The sequence below is a fragment of the Heptranchias perlo genome, chromosome 1 (assembly GCF_035084215.1).
Source record: "Heptranchias perlo isolate sHepPer1 chromosome 1, sHepPer1.hap1, whole genome shotgun sequence".
NCBI lineage: Eukaryota > Metazoa > Chordata > Chondrichthyes > Hexanchiformes > Hexanchidae > Heptranchias > Heptranchias perlo.
This window is the reverse complement of record NC_090325.1, coordinates 178,256,686-178,275,752: the sequence shown is the minus strand read 5'-3', so window position 1 is coordinate 178,275,752 and position 19,067 is coordinate 178,256,686.

Genomic DNA, 19,067 nt, shown 5'->3' with positions numbered 1-19,067 from the left:
ACTAATCCCAATCCCTACTACTTTCCTCTTTTTAAAAAAAGCAAGGGGTAAAATTAACTACACAGTCCAACATGTTTTGGTCCCCCCAAATGATGGGTGACATAATGGCTTTGGAAAAGGTCCAGAGGAGAGCTACAAGAATGATTCCTGGCTTAAAGAATCTCAGCTACTCAGATAGGCACCAGGACCTTTAGAGTAGCGTAGACTTCGTGGTTACCTGTTAGCGGTCTACAAAATAATTAAAGGGCTGGGTAGCGTCCCTATTGATAGATTATTCTAGTTTAACAGGTTGGGGAGGACCAGGACACACGAGTTTAAATTATGGAAGAGTAGGAATAGACTGGATGTTAGGCGATTCTTCTTTTTCCAGATAGTTGTGAGCTTCTGGAATACGTTGCCGGCTGGTGTGGTGGGTGCTGACTCTGTGCATGGCTTCAAGAGAGAGATGGACCGGTTCCTGACTGGGGCAGTGATTGCATCATATAGAAGGTAAGTGTCTTTATAGATAACACTTAATACTTGTTCCATGTGATCTCCTGGACTGGTTTTGATTGCCTAAGGGGGTCGGAGAGGAATTTTACAGAGTATTTTTTCTTGGCCCTGGACTTTTTCTGTTTTTTGCTTCTCCCAGGAGATTACATGGCTGTGGGGATGGGTGTAAGGGGGATAGTTCGGTGGAGGGAAGAAGCATTTAGCCATAATGGTTTGGCCATCATGGTGTGGGGCAGGTTTGATGGACCAGCTGGTATTTTCCTGCCCGTCAATTTCATATGTCAATTTCGTAAGTATTTAACAATAATCAAAGCAACTGGTTTAAAGTTTCCATCCAAAATTATAGACTCATAAAACTCCAGTCTGAAAATATCAGCAATACCCCTACTCTACTCTGTAATAAATGTGCAGGTTGATTTATTAAATCATCGTAAATCAGTAGCCCTGATAGTTTATATCCCCCATAGCATTCAGCAATGTATCCTCAGACATGCCCTCAGCAAGGCCTTGGGAGATCTGCTGATATAAAGCAAAAATGGAATTATCCATGAATCAAAACTACAAGAACCAAAAATAATTCAACATATCTGCAGTTTATTGGTCATTAATGAGAAACTATTTGCTGACAAAAAGCCCAGAATATATCAAAGAGCCAACTATTGCAGAATAAAATCACAAAAAGTTCACATTGTCTGACGAAGGGTAACGCCTAAAATGTCATTCCATCTTTTTCTTGAAGATGATGTTCGACCTGCTGTGCAATTCCAGCATTTTCTCTTTTTAATGTACGCTGATGCCAACTTGTCTGAGAGAATTCTCCAGCCAAATTGGTAACAGTATCCACACAGTTCCTCATTATGCTGTGTCTGTGCAACATCCAAGTGTTTATGCGTACTCCAAACACTGTCAGAAATCCACACTGGCCAGTCACAGCAAAGTCGTCCAAACAAAAAGTTGGTACAGAGTATTTACATGCAGTGAAGTTCAATGACGTTCATTATATGTAAAGATATAGTTCATGCTGAGTGAAAGCTGATAATTTGCACCAAATGATACATTAGAATATAAAAAAGGTCAAAGATCATTCAGCTAGTGGAAGTTGATCTTTTATGTACTTTATGTCTCCCATTATTGAATCCAGATGCATTATGAATGTTCCTAATATTCATGTCTCTACCATCCTACCTGTTATATTATTCTGAACATTTGTCACTCGTAACACTTATTTTAAATTCACTTCGCACTACTTTAAATCTATGTCCCCATGTCCCATATTGCTGATTTACTTTGAAGTAATACCCTTAAGTATACTTTATTTATACCATTTAATGTTTTACCTACCCTAATAAAGTTCTTCTATAACCACTTTCTTTCTGTATGTCTTTAATGTAATTTTTCATAGCTCATCCTCTTTACATTTGGGATCAATCTTGATGCTCTTTGCACCTCAGACCATAGTTGGAAGGTAGGTGACTGACCTAGTTGAGAGAAAGGTTAAGCAGTCACTTAAAGTTAGGTACAGGGCATATGACTGAAGATCATTCAGGGTGCAGTAGCTTTAATAAAGTTTAGAGATAGATTTAAGGGACAGTGGGATCCCCTGTTGCTACTGCCTTGATACCCGAGCCATACCACCACATTTATGTCGGGAGGCCACAGTTAAAATCAGCCCCAGTGTTTCAGTTCGAGGAACATTGAGTACTTTGGATCTGAAGCAGACTGAGCCACCTGCCTCAGCTGGTTGGCTCAGGCTTTAAATGAACATTTAACCGGGCAATAGAATAGAGGCAATAAAAGTGTTCATTCAACACATTGTCAGTGTGTCATTACTGATTATAATTAAGCATACTGCAGTTTGAAAATGTGAAATTATTAAACCAGTCATGGGGCTTCCCAGTGGTAGATTTATGCTCTACCTCCTCTTAGTTCAGACTGAACACCATCTGTGCTAAGATTTACCACCATTATTACAAGCTGAGCTTCCAGTACAGTTGCCAACTACATTATTGGTTTCATTAACTGATTCTAAAACTTTTATCATTTTCCCCAGGGGTCGCTATCCAACAGTTCTTTCGAGCACATTTGTGAAGACCTTCAGAAGATCAAATTAAATTAAAATAAACACCCTTTATTGCCACTTCAATTCTAATAAAATAATTAGTGGAATATACATCTTTAGATTTAGAAGAAGATCTAGTTGCTGTGAGTTATATTGTGGGAGGATTATACCTCTGACTTTGCTTTATGGGGGAGAGATGGGGGAGACAGGGATCAGAAGCCGACTTTTCCAATGATTGACAGATTGACCCTTGGACTCTTGTCAATGAAATAACTGATTATAGTGAATCAGCTCTCCTTGATTAACACGTTAGTTTGCCCACGGCATTGTTTTGGGTAATCTAGAGTTTGGTGCACAGTTGTAATATTTAGCTCCTTGTAAGGCCATTGCTTTGGTACTTTCTGCAGGGAAGTGGTGTAATTGGATCTTGCATTCATTATTGATGTTAATAGACGTTTCCGTTCTTTACCATCTGCTTGGCTCCTCTCAACAACCTTTCCAGGTGCTTTCAAAGTCAGAAAAACTTCAGAACCTAATTAGAATTTTTTTCTCTTTTAATTTGTTGGTTTTATAGAAAATGTAATGTATGGTGTGTGATGATCTGACGTGTGATTGATGTGAAACCTATGCATATTAGCCAATCTTATATGGCGCTGCCCATGTTGAGAAAGAGGCTATCCTCTTGCAAGGGGGGCTGTTGTGTGGAAGTGGGGGGGTGGGGGTATTGCACATCGCTGAAAGAATTTTGAAAGAAGCTTGTAAGAAATCTATCAAGAGAAAGTTAAGTAAGTATTTTTAATTAGTTTCTGCCAAATAAATAAATAATATTTCCCTACTCACTGTAGGTAATAAAAATATAATTGTGTTCCCTTCACATACCACACTTCCATAAATAATTCTCTTCATGTAATATGGAGAAGCAGCTCTTTTCATGTACTCTCCCCCTGTTAGATTGTGTGTTGTCAATAGTGAAGGCCAAGAAGTACATAAAACCTAAAATATTAAACTAATTTGGGTATTTCCTCCTTTATCAAATAGCTCGAGATTAATACTTAGCATTATCAAAAAGATCAGTTTAAAGAATCATGTTTAACTTCAGGACTTTTATTCAGAACTTTGTTCCAAATATTACAGTCCTTCCAAAACTTGCTACTGTTTGAATCACTTCCTTTTTCTTATACTTATTGAACATAAATAAAAGAGAATCCAATGGTGTAACCATTTAGAATATGTTACAAAATGTAAAGATCTGTTGCAAGTCGTTTTTGCCTGAATCCTATCCCATTCATTAGTTTTCTCCTCAGCTGCTTTTGGCTCTTACTATACTTAGTCACTACAATTGCAGAGCTTAGTTAATATATAGTAGGCATTGTTTCTGTTTTCAATGTTACTGCATAAAAAATTGAAGAGCTCACGCTTTACCTTGATTTTGATTTTTTTTTACAAAAACAAATTCTGTTTTTTGGCTCCTTCAGGCAGACAAACTATAGAGCCAATCTGTTCCACCAAGCACACCCAGCCAAATTCTATTATGTGCTGCAATATTGTCCTGCTGATGTGTGAAACCATGTGTATTGTTGCCCCAGCTGCAACTAAAACTACCTTTACCGTCTAAAGTGAGATTTTACAATCAGCAGTAAAAAGACATAAAAGTTGTAAACAGTTTGAAAACAGACCCCTCAAAATGATTGTGCTACTTCCATGGCATAAACAAAATAGTTGTTGGGTGACCGTGCAATATGATGAATATTTCTTTTGATGGCTTCATTGCATAATCCATAAGCACCAGATCTGTGCATTGGTTATGAGGTTGGGTCATTATGGAAGTGTCTGAATTCCATGATTTCCTGCCATATATGATCGATTTATTACGCTATCATTTAGAGCTGTTTGTACCAAAACGCATTTAAAAAACAGGATATGCTTTCACACATTTCGTGCAGGCTACAATCTGTGCTTATTAGTAACATTGTGTGATCTATTGCCCTCTCATTGAAAACTATTGCCCGTTGATGTCAATTAATGGATAAAAGTGAGAAATACGTTCACACAATTATGCATGATGAATTGAGTTGCTTCCTGGACAGCCGGATAGTTAGGGACTAAACTGTCATTTGTATTTTATCATCTCTATCAGCTACTCATCGCATAAAAAGAAGCTGTCAGCAATAGCGACTTATTTTTTTCCCTGCAGTACGTTCAGCTGTCAATAAGCTCTTGAGTACCAGAACATGGTTAGGAAATGGTAACAAGCTGGAGAAAGCCATAAATTATATCCCCTGTTGTCATATTGTACTACATTCGCAAACCATGGAGCTTTTAAAGAAAAAATTCTGAGAATTGTCACAGTTTTGAGTAAAAACCAAACTTGTCATGCTTGAGAGCTTTATATTTCAGAATTTATTTTGTAGAAGTGCATAGAAGCATAGCAGCATTTGAACATAGCAGCACAAACAGAAAATTGATTTGAACAAAGATAGCAAATAAATATCACTCATTAATCAACCGATTAAATTAGTTGTAGATATTGTAGGCATTGCATATTAGTTAGGAATTTTTTTTTTCTTGGAGGAGCTTGACTTTCTATTAGGGGGAATCGAAATGCATAATCAGTGAGTGCTCTTTAAAATGCAGACCAGGGGAGTAAAGCAACAGAAGTGAGCTGAAAGGAGGGAACTGTATAAAAGGCACCTTTGTTTTTGTGTAAAGTTCATTGTTTTTACCAATTTGCACTAATAAATTCTCAGATTTTATAACTAATTTTTAAAGGAGAAGAGAAACTCAGGGGAGTACTTACTGTTTAAGGAACACCCTGAAGAACACTGCACAGGACAGTTCGTAGAGGGGCGACTACCATTGCCAACATTCAAAACTTAAAGGTTGTCTGCTTTCTAAAGGTGGTTCATTTTTAAACAATGTATCAGTTGTACTCCAGCCAATGTGAAGCTTAATAGTGTGACACTGCCTCCTCATGATCATCTCGTACCACCTGGAAAATGTGAGTCACACTCAGGTTGGTGACCTCAAAAACTTATGCATCAATATCGAAAGTGAAGCCCTCTGAAACCCACGCAGCAATTGTTAAATTTAAATCAGGCTCCCAATTGCGCTGTGCGAGCCTGATTTAAATATGTTAATGAAGTGTCCCGCCTCACCACGGCGGAACACTCGCACACCACAAAACCCACCACCGCGAAAATGGCGGCAGGCGCATACGCAGCGGTTTGGGGACACGTTCCCCATTTTAAAATTTTTAATCACCCCGCCCATCGACCCTCTCCCGCCCATCATGGGGGGGAGGGTGTTAATATCGAGGCCTCTATCTCTCCTCTGGATCTGTCGCTCTCTTTCTCTTCCCTTCTGCTCCTCTTTTTGCTTCACTCTTTTTCTTTTTTTCATTCCTTTCAGATGGGAGGTGGTGGGTAGTAAGGAATAGAGTGACGTATAAGAGCCAGCAAAGGTACAAGGTTGCATTTAGGGCAGGGTTGCGGAGACAATGCAGCCCTCAGTGACTCCCTTCTCATTCCCTTCCCCAATCACATAATTCCCATCATTCCCTTGCTCCCACTGAGTCCCCTACCCCATTGACGTTCCTCTTCCTAGCATACCCATACTCCCATCACTATCCCTACCTCTTTCACTTTGAACTACCCGTTTAACCCTATTATTACATGAAGACGCTGGTTCACGCTTACTTGTGCGGCAACATGTAGGCCGAATGCACACCCGATATTGGACCTCGGGCCTCATTTACATAAGACCGGGAAGTTGCAGTCGCCCGCTGGCCGTTTCCAAGCAGCTCGTGGCGGGGGCCTTGGATGCCTCTTTTTCTGCCTTTACCAATACGACCGGTGGCGCACTTCCGACACGTAATGAGTGTGCGCATTCTACCCGCAATATTGAGCGCTTAGGCGCCATTTTATGCCTTAAAAATGGGCGTGGCACCATTGAATTTTTCGGCCTCTTTCTCCCCCTCACTCCCTCTCTCCCCTCACCCTCTCTCTCCCTGATGCCAGTCTCTCTCTTTTACTTTCTAAAGTTTATAGAACACAAAACAAAGGCTACCACAGGCTACATCAGAACTGTCTCTCTCCCTCTCACACACACACACACCCACACCTTTTTTTCCAGTGCTTAGTAAAGCTTTTGAAATTTTTTTCTCGAGCTTCTCTTCAAATAATTTTGAAAGACCTTTGAGCAGAAGCTGCTGGAAGGTAATGAGAAAATATTCTTGCGGATAGTTGACGGAATGGTACTGACGCATCCTTGGGAAATCAGTTACACGGCATGTGCTCGGACTGAACACTCTAAATTCAGCTCAGAGCTTTACAGCTCTGTGCAAAAACATTGAGGGAGAATTTCTACATGGTTCTCCTGACCTACTTGATGTAACTTAGATGAAGGATCAACAGGGGTTCCACTGATCTTCCACTGAAGTTACAACACTAGATTGGAAGAACCCCAGACACATAGGACATGATTTTTGCTTGGAGCCGGGAAAAGAGCGGTGGGGGGAGTGGGGTGTGGGCTAGATACTCGCGTGGGAAACCCGGAAGTGAAGTGAGCGCGGCGGAATCTGCGATCGCATCTTAATTGAAGGCAATTCATTTTGCTTCCAGGTTTCTCGAATGACAGCTAGCTAGATTGACAGGCTGGCTGGCTGGCAGGCAGGAAGGCCGGGATTGGAGAGGAGAGTGTGAGGGAGAGATCCTGGGTCATGGTGGACGTCGGGAGAGGGGGCAGTGGAGGAGATCGGGGTGGTGGTCTCCCATCGGGGGTGTCTCTCATTGGGGGTGGGGGGGTTTCCAATCGGGGGGTTTTCCGATCGGGGGTTCGGCCGATCGTAGGGGTCCAATCATAGCAGGTAAGCTTATTGGACCTGGAGGAAACACTCCTGCTGCTCCTGAGCCACAAGCAGTGGAATAAAGGCACTTACTTGATGAAATGGCCCTTCTCGCCTCCTTTCACCTGGCGAGATTCACAAGCCCCGGGAAAGCCGTCCTAGAGACATTAACTTTAAAGGTGAATAACATGAAAAAGTAAAAAAACCTGGACTATCTCAAGTAGGTAAATTGCCCCTTTAATGATCCTCCCGCCGGCAGTAATTGGGGACATGACTTCTGGGTGTCACGTGCATCTAAACATGCCCAAGTTAAACCCGGAAGTAGGCATGTTGGAGATGGTTTGCGGTGGCAATTTTTACCTCTCACCCGCCCCCAACACACCCATTCTTGGGGGTTAGAATTACCCCCATAAATTCCAGGCAATCAACTCCAAAGTCCAAGCTTTTGGGAGAGGTAGAGTTATTCACAAGATAATTAAAGCTGATGAAGATTGTTCAGCCCATCTTTAATGAAGGTAATAAAAGGCACAAAAGAGAATTCAATTGATAAATTTAATCATGTTATTGTGAAATATATATATTGTTTATTTCAACTAAACCCTTTTTTTGGATATGAGAAGTTTCAGTTACTGAGGGAAAAAATGGCAGATGAAAAACACAATTGAAAGCATTTTGAGAAAGTTGTGGGAACCCAGTAACCAGATTGTGCAATTAGAGTAACGAGTTTCCAAAATCATTTTCCATTATAAATGTGGAGATAGGAATTTATGATGGAAAAAGTTGACACAAAAAGTCTAACAAAAACATGACAACAGGGAGTCAACTGGCACAGACAGAAATTCACACAGACATAAGATTTTCTAATATATTATGGTGCATGGAGTGAGCCCTTAAGGTAGCACCTTGACAGGGCAAACAACCGTACCCAGAAGAATGGCTTTACCTGCAAGTTGGTCTTGATGGCTCACGCAACTCTCACTATTGACTCCCAGTGCCTTGGTTGGTATGTTAAATCTAGCGAGAGTAGCCAAGGAGTAATGGCCGAACACTTGGCGACTTCCAGATCTCTGAAACCGATTCAGCCCCATCATCGTTGCTGAGCTGATGGATGTGAATTTAGTAGCAGCAGTATGGTTATATGGACGCATACCAATGCCCTGGTGATCTAGTGGTGGCAGGCATCCATTTCTTCAGTGGTCCAGAGAAAGCTCTTCAACGGTGAGAAGCTGGCATATTAAATTCAAACTTCAGATTCGGATTTGAAGGATCCAAATCTTGGATCCTCCAAATCCAATCCTGCAGTCCCAATTTTTCCAAATTATTCATATCTGGAATTTACTTGATATTTCTTTATGGTGAAGAAGTTACAAAAAATGTTCAGTTTAGTGAAGCCGGTAAGTAGAGAGAAAGAATTTGCCTTTATGCAGCGCCTTTCGTGACCTCAGGGCATCCTGAAGTCCGCTACAGCCAATGTAGCACTTTTATATTGTAGTCACTGTTCTAATTTAGGAAACGTACATAGGAAACAGTTCAAGATGTAAGACCAATTAGCCTTTCACAGCTGTTGAGTTTAACAGAGGACTCCACCTTTAATCAATTTTTTGTCTATTGCTGCCAATTTCAGAATATGCATTATGTACACACACCATATTCATGTCATGCATCTCTGAACTGTGTTTACAGCTGCCTCTCAATGGAGTGTGCACAATGTTGCAAAAATGTGACTTTTTTCTTTGCAAAATGGTTCATCCTAATGTTTCTATGAAGAGTATATTGCAGTTTATTGTTATTTTTTGGGACTATTAGAAAAATTAAAGTGTTAATAATGGGTATCAATTTTCTCTTGCTGTTTTATCATGTGTTACACCGATTCCGGTGACTGCAGGATAGAGACCTATTTTTTAAACAGAAAACTCTATCAAACAGAGCCTCAAAGACAAGTAGTTGCAATTATTGTCTGCTGCGCTGTCAACAGATCAATAAGATGTGGAAATAAAATGCAAGAACATGTTCACTAGATAAGGAGCCTGCCAGCCTCTCAGGCACAGGGACATGTAAGATTTTTAATTTTCAAAGGAGACTCCAGCATTCTATGTATCCCCCCTCCTCCAAGCGATTTAGTGTTGCACTTTAAGCTGATTAAAGGTTCAGTAGAGCACACACTTACATTTGTTTGATGTTGCGAACGCTGAATAAAAATTTTAATCAGAAGGGAAAAAAAGTTGCTCAATTCAAACATTGTGAAAATATAAATGACACATCAAGTTCCACAAGTAGAAAGAGGGGAATCAGTTTTCAGCTTTACTGTCTGGGCAGTAATCTGGTGGAGTGGAGCGAACGGCTGTTGTAGAACCCACCTGATTTTCATTTCAATGGGATAAAAATGGGGCAGGTTCTACAGTGAGTGGGTAATCTGCTCCACTAGATTACTGCCCGGGCTGTGGAGGTGAACATTTACCCTGGGTGGCTCTCGGTGTTTAAGAAGCGTAATTGGTAAATGTGGCTAAAGTCTCAGGAAGTTTACCGTGTACTCTTGAAACAGTAGAAATGATCTGACACTCCCAAACATAAGAACATAAGAAATAGGAGCAGGAGTAGGTCATATGGCCCCTTGAGCCTGCTCCGCCATTCAATAAGATCATGGCTGATCTTCGACCTCAACTCCACTTTCCCGCCTGATCCCCATATCCCTTGATTCCCCTAGAGTCCAAAAATCGATCGATCTCTGCCTTGAATATACTCAATGACTCAGTACCCACAGCCCTTTGTGGTACAGAATTCCAAAGACCATAAACACCAGGATTTCCCAAGATGCTCTCTTCAGACTCACCCCTGCTAGTTGCTAGGGATGAGAATTTTTGAATTATACTAAGCCAAGTTTTAGTTCGGATTTTGGATTTGGATTTGAAGGTAAATTGCAAGAGGAGGACAAGGGGGCCATAAATTTAAGCTAGTAAAAAGCAAATTTAGGACTGATATCAGGAAGTTCAGGAAGAGGGTTCAATATATGGAATGGACCTTCAGATAAAGTACTGGACAGAAAGACCCTGGCATCACTTAAGAAATTATTGGATGTTACGATGGAGGAATGAACTTGTCAGTACATTACACTGTATTAATATGTAATGTAAATTACAGTCACGATACTGCCCATGACCCATTAATGTGGATTTACCTGTCTCTATGACAAAGCGGAGGGGTTGTAATATTGTGCTGTCTTCCCCTGGTACTCAATAATATTAGTGCGATGAATTGTGAAGCTGATGCTGTTTATAATCAAGTCCCACTCCAGAGACTTGTATACAAAATCTAGGCTGACATTCCAATGTAGTACTGAAGGAGTGCTGTACTGTTGGAGCTGCATTTCTTCGATGAGATGTTAAACCGAGTCCTGTCTGCCCTCGCAGGTGGATGTAAAAGATCCCATGGCACTATTTTGAAGAAGAGCAGGGGAATTCTCCCTGGTGTCCTGGCTAATATATATCCCTCAATCAATATCACTAAAAAAACAGATTATCTGGTCATTATCACATTGCTGGTTGTGAGACCTTGCTGTGAGCTAATTGGCTGCTGTGTTTCTTACATTACAACAGTGACTACACTTCAAAAGTACTTCATTGGATGTAAAGTGTGTTGGGATGTTGTAAAAGGCACCACATAAATGCAAGTCTTTCTTGATTTTCAGAAGGCCTTTGATAAAAGTCCAACATAAGAGGTTAGTGTGCAAAATTAAAGCACATGGGATTGGGGTAATATACTGGCATGGATTGAAAATTGGTTAACAGAGAGTAGGAATAAATGGGTCTTTTGCAGGGTGGCAGGCAGTGGCTAGTGGGGTACCACAGGGATCAATGCTTGGGCCCCATCTATTCACAATATATATCAATGATTTGGATGAGGGAACCAAATGTAATATTTCCAAGTTTGCTGATGACACAAAACTAGGTGGGATCGTGAGTTGTGAGGAGGATGCAAAGAAGCTTCAAGGCGATTTAGACAAGTTGAGTGAGTGGGCAAATACATGACAGATGCAGTATAATGTGGATCAATGTGCAGTAATCCACTTCGGAAGGAAAAACAGAAAGGCAGAGTGTTATTTAAATGGTGATAGATTGGGAAATGTTGATGTACAAAGGGACCTGGATGTCCTTGTACACCAGTCGCTGAAAGCAAACATGCAGGTGCAGCAAGCAGTTAGGAAGACAAATGGTATGTTGGCCTTCACTGCAAGAGGATTTAAGTACAGGAGCAGGGATGTTTTACTGCAGTTATACAGAGCCTTGGTGAGACCACTCCTGGAGTATTGTGTGCAGTTTCGGTCTCCTTACCTAAGAAAGGATATACTTGCCATAGAGGGAGTGCAGCGAAGGTTCACCAGACTGACTCCTGGGATGGCAGGACTGTCGTATGGGGAGAGATTGGGTCGACTTGGCCTGTATTCACTCGAGTTTAGAAGAATGAGAGGGGATCTCATTGAAACATATAAAATTCTGACAGGGCTAGACAGACTGGATACGGAGAGGATGGGGGGGTCCAGAACGAGGGGTCACAGTCTCAGGATACGGGGTAGGACATTTGGGACTGAGATGAAGAGAAATGTCTTCACTCAGAGGGTGGTGAACCTGTGGAATTCACTACCACAGAAGGCTGTGGAGGCCAAGTCACTAAATATATTTAAGAAGGAGCTAGATAAATTTCTAGACACAAAAGGGATCAAGGGGCATGGGGAGAAAGCGGGAATATGATATTGAGATAGAGGATCAGCCATGATCATATTGAATGGCGGAGTAGGCTCAAAGGGCTGTATGGCCTACTTCTGCTCCTATTTTCTATGTTTCAATGATTTTCCATCTATTGAAATTATGGGGAGCTTGACCACAATCGCCTGATATCTGTCTTGACGGGTGAGGTTCCAGGCCATGTGTGCTTCTGGTGAGATGAGATCTAATGCATAGAAATAAATAGAAGTTACAAAACAGGAATAGGTCATTTAGCCCAACCAGTCTGTGCCAGTACTTACCCTCCATGCGAGGATAAATACCCACACAGACCAGTTGGGTCCAGTGGCCTTTTATCCCGTGTTGTAGCTCTATTGCATCTTTTACATTCATATACATACTCTATTGAATTTCTATGAGGCCTCAATAGTGACAATGGTGAAAGACAATTTGGTGAGCAGGCACAGGATGGTAGTAGGGTTTACAAGCACACGTAGCATAAGGGACACAGTGATATGAAGCAGAGACTTATCAGAGGCGTGGAGGAATGTGAGAATGGAATGCACAAACCTCTCAACTGGTGCGATCTTGTTCCCATTGCGTCTGTTTGCCGGGCAGAAACCGGAGTCATAAAGGACCAATTTCACGTGGCTATGTCCTGTACTCCAACAATGTCTGAAATACATCAATGCCTATTGGCTTTTAACAATATTCAGGCATCCCATGCGGCTGCCTTATACAGGCGTAGTCCCGTTGTATATGTTAATGAGGGGCCTAATGCCTGCTTGAGGACCCCTTCCAGACATTGGGCAGCGCTGAGCAGAGCAGGCGCCAGGCATCCCGCACTCGATTTTGCAGCGTTTGCTGCAGCCTAACTAGCGGCCATCAACAAACCGGATAAGGATTTTTAAAATTGCTTCTTCATGTAGAGCGAGGAGGAGCAGAGGTGCTCCACCCGGCTCCATGGCACTTCTGTGGGCCGCTGGTGGCCGCGCCAGCTCACCCCACTCCCTGCCTTGCTCTTCTTCCATCCACCTCCCACTACCTACCTGGGGGCTGTTGCCAGCGAGGTAGGCGGCCCAATTGGAAATCTTCAAACCGGCGAGCTGAAGGTGTGGCAGGCTCTTGCAGCTCACCGGTGGCATTGAAATGAGGCCCATAGCTGATTCTCGGGCCTCCCGTTCCTAGCAGGCACTGGGCGTGCGCTGGTCATTCTGTGCCCAACCTGAACACATTTTTCACCCACAGTGTCTGGTAATGGTGCTAAGCTATTATACCAATTAAACTACAACGAGTTCTGTTTTTCACTCCTAAAATATGATGCAATTTCTACTTTCTATTTAATCTGATACAAATCTCACTTCACTGAAGGTTTTTGCATTACAATAACTGATTCTTTCTAGTTTTTATTTTAAATTATTGGAGATAGGTAGAAAAATGTGCTTTGACACTGGATGTTACTTTTTTTTTTACAATCTCTTCCCGTTATTCCAGCCACAATATGGTGGTGTATACCAGAAATATGTTAAAATGTCCTATTGAATGCTAATTCAGCAACGCTAAATTCTACTTCCCTCTGTTGAATAAGACAGATCTTAGTGGTGTGACACTCTTTAAAAAAAATGATGTTAACAATATTGTACAAAGGGTTGAAGAAATTAGGGATCAAGAAAGCAAAATCAAATATGTCAATATTTTTTAATACAAAAAGAAACGGCCAATCCTAGAAATCTGCAATCAAAACAGGAAATGCTGGAAATGCACAGCAGATCCATCAGCATCTGAACAGTTATCCCGTCTTTTCTCTTTGCAATTAGTGATGGATCTGCTGTTAATTTCCAGCATCTTCTGTTTGTATGTTGGCTTTTTTTGTTCTTGATAGGCAAAAGTCCAAGATTACGAATGTGACTTATTCCAGTCAGTGTGCACAGCAGTCAAACCTTAAATAGTTCTTCTTAGAGGTCACTTCAGAGAATAATCATAACAATGTGTATTACTGTCACATGGACAAGGCAAAGATTCTGTTGTCAGGGTTACAGTATGTAAAAGGACATTTTCATATTGTCAATTATACTTAAAATTTTGAACATGCTCAAAGCTTCAAATTCATTTTAAAAATTGTTGGAAACTTTCGACTATTATTTTATTTGTACTTCTTAATTTTCATTATTTATTCAGTTTGTTGAAATATGGAAGCAATGAAGTTGGCAGAAGTTTAAAGGTTAGGAATGAAGTCAAGAAGTGTGGAGGAAATAGACTTAATTTTAGATGTAGTGCAGACCGTAGGGAACAACACATTGAAACAAAGGTTATAAACAAGTGAGGAGACAGCTCAGAGATGAGCACTGTTTTTTTAAAAAAAACAAGGTAGTGATTGAACAAGTGGGAGAGCAGTTAAAAAATCTAAGAGCAGGGAAACCAGGGTAAGTTAAAGAGAAGTCAAGATGGAAACTTATCATTTGAAATGTGGACTAAAACCAGAACAAGCTGGAAATACATAGAAGACCTGACAGATCTCAAAAGAGCAAAGACAGGTTAACACTGGGTTCTGATGAAGGATCGCCAACCAAAACGTTAACCTGTCTTTTCTCTTTTTGGAAACTGATTGGCCTGTTGTTTAGTTCTCATTGCAGACTTTCAGTTTTTTTCTTTTTTCATCTCAACTGAGATATGTGCTCCTCTGGCTGAAATCACCCAAGTGTTTCATCAGTGTTTGAAACTGGCCAGGGGAAAGCAAAATAACACCATTGTGCATTAACAAGAATGGCCAGGCATGAAATCCTGGCGGCAGTTTGGGTCTTGGTATTCCCTCTTGAACTCTACACTTACTGAGGTAATAATTTAGGTATATGTCTTGAAAGCTACCCTGTGGGGGAGTTTCCTCTCAAGGTGAGGGGGGATTAATGTAGAAATTGCTTCCCACTTTGAGGGTATTAAGAAAAAAATGTTGCAAGAGGTCTAATTAATAGGAATACAGATAGTATTTACACTGTTTGTGAGTCAATAACAGGAGGTTGACTTATTATTTAATTCAGTTCTGCACAAATTGTCATCTACAAAGTTTAGAGAGTAGCACAGGAATTTTAATCTGCCGGCTCGTACCTTCATTTGAATGCCTAGCGGTGATATACTACATATGGTGCATATCTGTTCTTCCATCCTTAGCAGCAGGATGCCATTTCTGCTATTCTTCATGAATGCCCAGCAAACGTAAATTCTCCGCATGCTGCATAATACAATAAACACACAGATATGCTGCTGAAAAACATAGTGGCCTGGAGTTTCCTCCATGGGAAGTGCAACACGGAAGTTAGACCGGAAAATACACCCAATGTTGTGCCCATTTTCCGGATGTCAAGTTGTGCCCAAGTATCCTCCCAATCTCATTAGAGTACGCTCAAACTTAAAATGGGCATAGATCAGCATAAACAATCGAAGTCTAAGGAACGAGCCGAATCCACACCATGGGCTCAATTATAACACTGAAGAACGGGCGGGTTGGGAGCGGGGGGGCATTGAAAATTGCCACCATTTTAGACCCGCCCCCAACCTGCCTCCAACCTGCCCATTTCCGGTTTTCACCGGGGCAGGACGAGGGGCAGGAGACCAACCCACTCCCAGGAAGCGGGTTGGGCCTTAAAACCATTCAAGGACGCTTTGGGCCTCCATTTTTCTGGACTTCCTGATTTCAACCCCGGGGGACCGGGATTTCCGAGCCTTCTGTTTTATGCCTCGTGAAAGGAGGCAAGAAGGCCCGAGACTAACAGGTAGGTGCCTAGAAAGGCACAGCTTGTGGGCCCAGAGGAGCAAGAGTCCTTCCCCCAGGCCAACAAGCCTACCTGCACTGACCCCCCCAACGATTGCGGACACCTGACCCCCCCGATTGTGGACCCTCCCCCCAATCGCAGACCCCTGAACCCCAACCCTGATCTTCCCCCCCACTCCGATCCCCCGATCCCCAACCCTGACCCCAATCCTCCACCCCAACCTCCGATCCCGATCCTCCCCCCATTCCGATCCTCCGATCCCCGACCCCAATCCTCCCACCGACCCCCGACCCGATCTTCCCCCACTCTGAACCTCCGATCCCCGACCCCGAATCTCCCATTCCTGACCCCCGATCCTCCCACCCCAGACCCCCTAACAATCGTGGACCCCCGTGATGACCCCCGATTCCGACACCGCCCCTGTGACTGACCCCCAATCCCATCCCCCATGATTCATGAACCACGAGCCAACCTATGCTCGCCCATGCCTGCCCATGCCCTCCACACCCTCCCATGCCCCCCCATGCCCTTCACCTATCCATACAAACAAAGACTTACCTGCAGACTTACCTGAAGACATCCTCTCCCTGGCTGGTCTGAGACCAGCCTGTCAATCAGGACGGTCAGTCGGACAGGAAACCAACGAACAAAATAAAAGACGTCCTTACGTCAAAATCATAAGGACGTCTGGGAAATCCGTACCAATAATTTGTTTCCCGTACTCAATTTGACTCCCCTGTCCCTTTCCCGGCTCGGTTTTAAAATTAAGCCCCATTTTTTTCTTCTTTAAGTATGGAAATGTAAGGTGCAACTAATTTAATCATCATTTGTGCACATCAGGCACAGCATGTTTAAGAACCTGCAATCGGGGAAGCTTTTCAATTTTTAGTGTGACTTATACTTACGCCATAAAAACCCATTCAAAGAAACAGAAAATACAGAGCAGGTCTCGGTGAGGATAAAATTAAATAAAAAATAGCTCATAAAATTGCAATTAAACACCAGAAGAATGACTTTTTCTCCTGCTGCGCCTGAAAACCTGGTCGCAATGTTAAAAGACTCCTCCAAACAAGTGCAATTGGTGGATTCTAGCTTTTGAGAGTGGGGGGTGTGGCCAGTTTTGTGAGGACTGATATAAAAGATCGAGGAGATTTGTAGATTTGGGCGTATTGTAGTCACGCACGTAACACACTTACACCCAAAATTCCACGATCTTCCACGATTGGTTTGTGCTCAGGTTACACGTCACTCTGGGCGCATATGTGGTGAAAACTTCAAGCCAGTAACTCAACTGTACAACTCTGAAGACGCTTAACTAATAGAGACATGAGATAGGAACAAACTGGTACTTTGTAAAGATATGCTTAAATCAAGTTTATTTATATCAGATATGGATATTTGTGAATTTTCCTACAATTAGGCTTTTGTCTCCCATTTTTCTCCTGTCTTGGGCCATCTTTGACTGACAGGATGGACTAAGACCGGGGGCGGGAGGGGGACGGATTTTAACCCCCAAGAGTGGGTGGGTTGGAGTCGGATGGGAGGTGAAAATTCCAGTTTTTGTGATTGTGACTGCAACCCGGCTCCAATGTGCCCACCTCCTGGTTTAACGTGGGCGTGCTGCCGATTTGTGTATGTCGCGTTCCCAACTACTGCTGCCGGGCAGATCACTAGCACGGCAATTTACCTAGTTGGCATTCTTGAGGTAGATGTTTTTAATTGATTCTGAAGCTGATTCCAATTTAACGTCTCCAGCATGGATTTCCCGGGACTTCTGAATCTCGCCAGTGAGATTCAGCCAAAGTCAATTTGGGTTTTTAAACCTGTGATTGACCCATCTCAGTTAAAGCCCAGGTATTGCAGCTGGTCTCTCAGTTCTCTCAGGCACATGTTTGGCTGAGAGTTCTTGTGTTGAGACATCTTTAGCAACACTTTGGTGCCTTTCAAGCTGACAAGATCAGGATGGGGGTGGGGGGGAGGTGGAATGGATGTATTCCAGAGAACATCTGAGGAGAAGGGAAATGACCGTCTACTGCAGGCACGTCGTGCTGTTTTGGGATCTGCAGGTGCACAAGAGAGAGGTGTGCAATAAAGATCTGGAGAACAGCAGAGAGGGGCCAAGTTCGCAGGAGGCACTACCCACATGAGAGGGTATACAGGCAGAGGCTGAGCTTCCTGGACCTCTCTGAGGAGCAGTGCCCATACAGGGTCAGATTGAGTTGGCAGTTGTTGCAGATATCTGCAGTGTCCTTGAGGAAGAGCTGCTCCCTGCTGGACCTGGTGGCCACACATTGCCCGTTGCAATAAAAATAACCACTGCTCTCGATTTCTTTGCCTCTGGATCCTTCCAGGCCACCACCGGTGACATCTCAGGGTGTGTCAGTCATCTGTACATAAGTATGTAAGGCAGTTGATGGATGGATTGTTTGCCAGGGCGTCCGATTACATTAACTTCCTCCACGACGATGTCAGCCAGAATGAGCGGGCAGTGGTTTACATCTCTCTGGCTGGCTTCCCATGGGTACAGGGCACAATTAATTGCACACATGTGGCAATCCGAGGACCACCAAATGAGCCAGATGTCTTCAAAAACTGAAAGGGCCATCACTCCATCAATGCACAGCTGATGTGCAACCACAAGAAGTGATTTATGCAGGTGTGTGACAGATTCCCTGGCAGTTGTCATGATGTGTTCATTCTGCTCCAGTCCAACATTCCAGACCTCTTCAAAACAGGAGACAGACTTAAGGGCTTGTTGGAGACAATGGATACCTCCTGCAAACTTGGCTCATGATATCTGTGAGGAACCCCACCAATGAGGCACAGCAGCGATACAACCAGTGCCACATGACCACCCGGTGTGTCATTGAGCAAGCCATAGACAGGTTGAAGATGCGCTTCAGGTGCCTGGATAGGTCTAGAGGTGCCCTTCAGTACTCACCAGTGAGAGACACCAGAATAATTATGATGTGCTGCATTCTGCACAATATAGCGCAGCAGAGAGGTTTAGAGGTGGACGAAGGCGCTCGTCAATCATCCTCTGTTGGTGACATCATTGAAGAAGAGAAGGAGGAGGATGAGAAGGAGGACAAGGAGGAGGAGGAGGAGGAATATGGTGATGGTTCTCTTAATAACAGTGGCAAAAGAGATACATTGAGATACTCGGGCCAGCTGGCAGAACCACCACC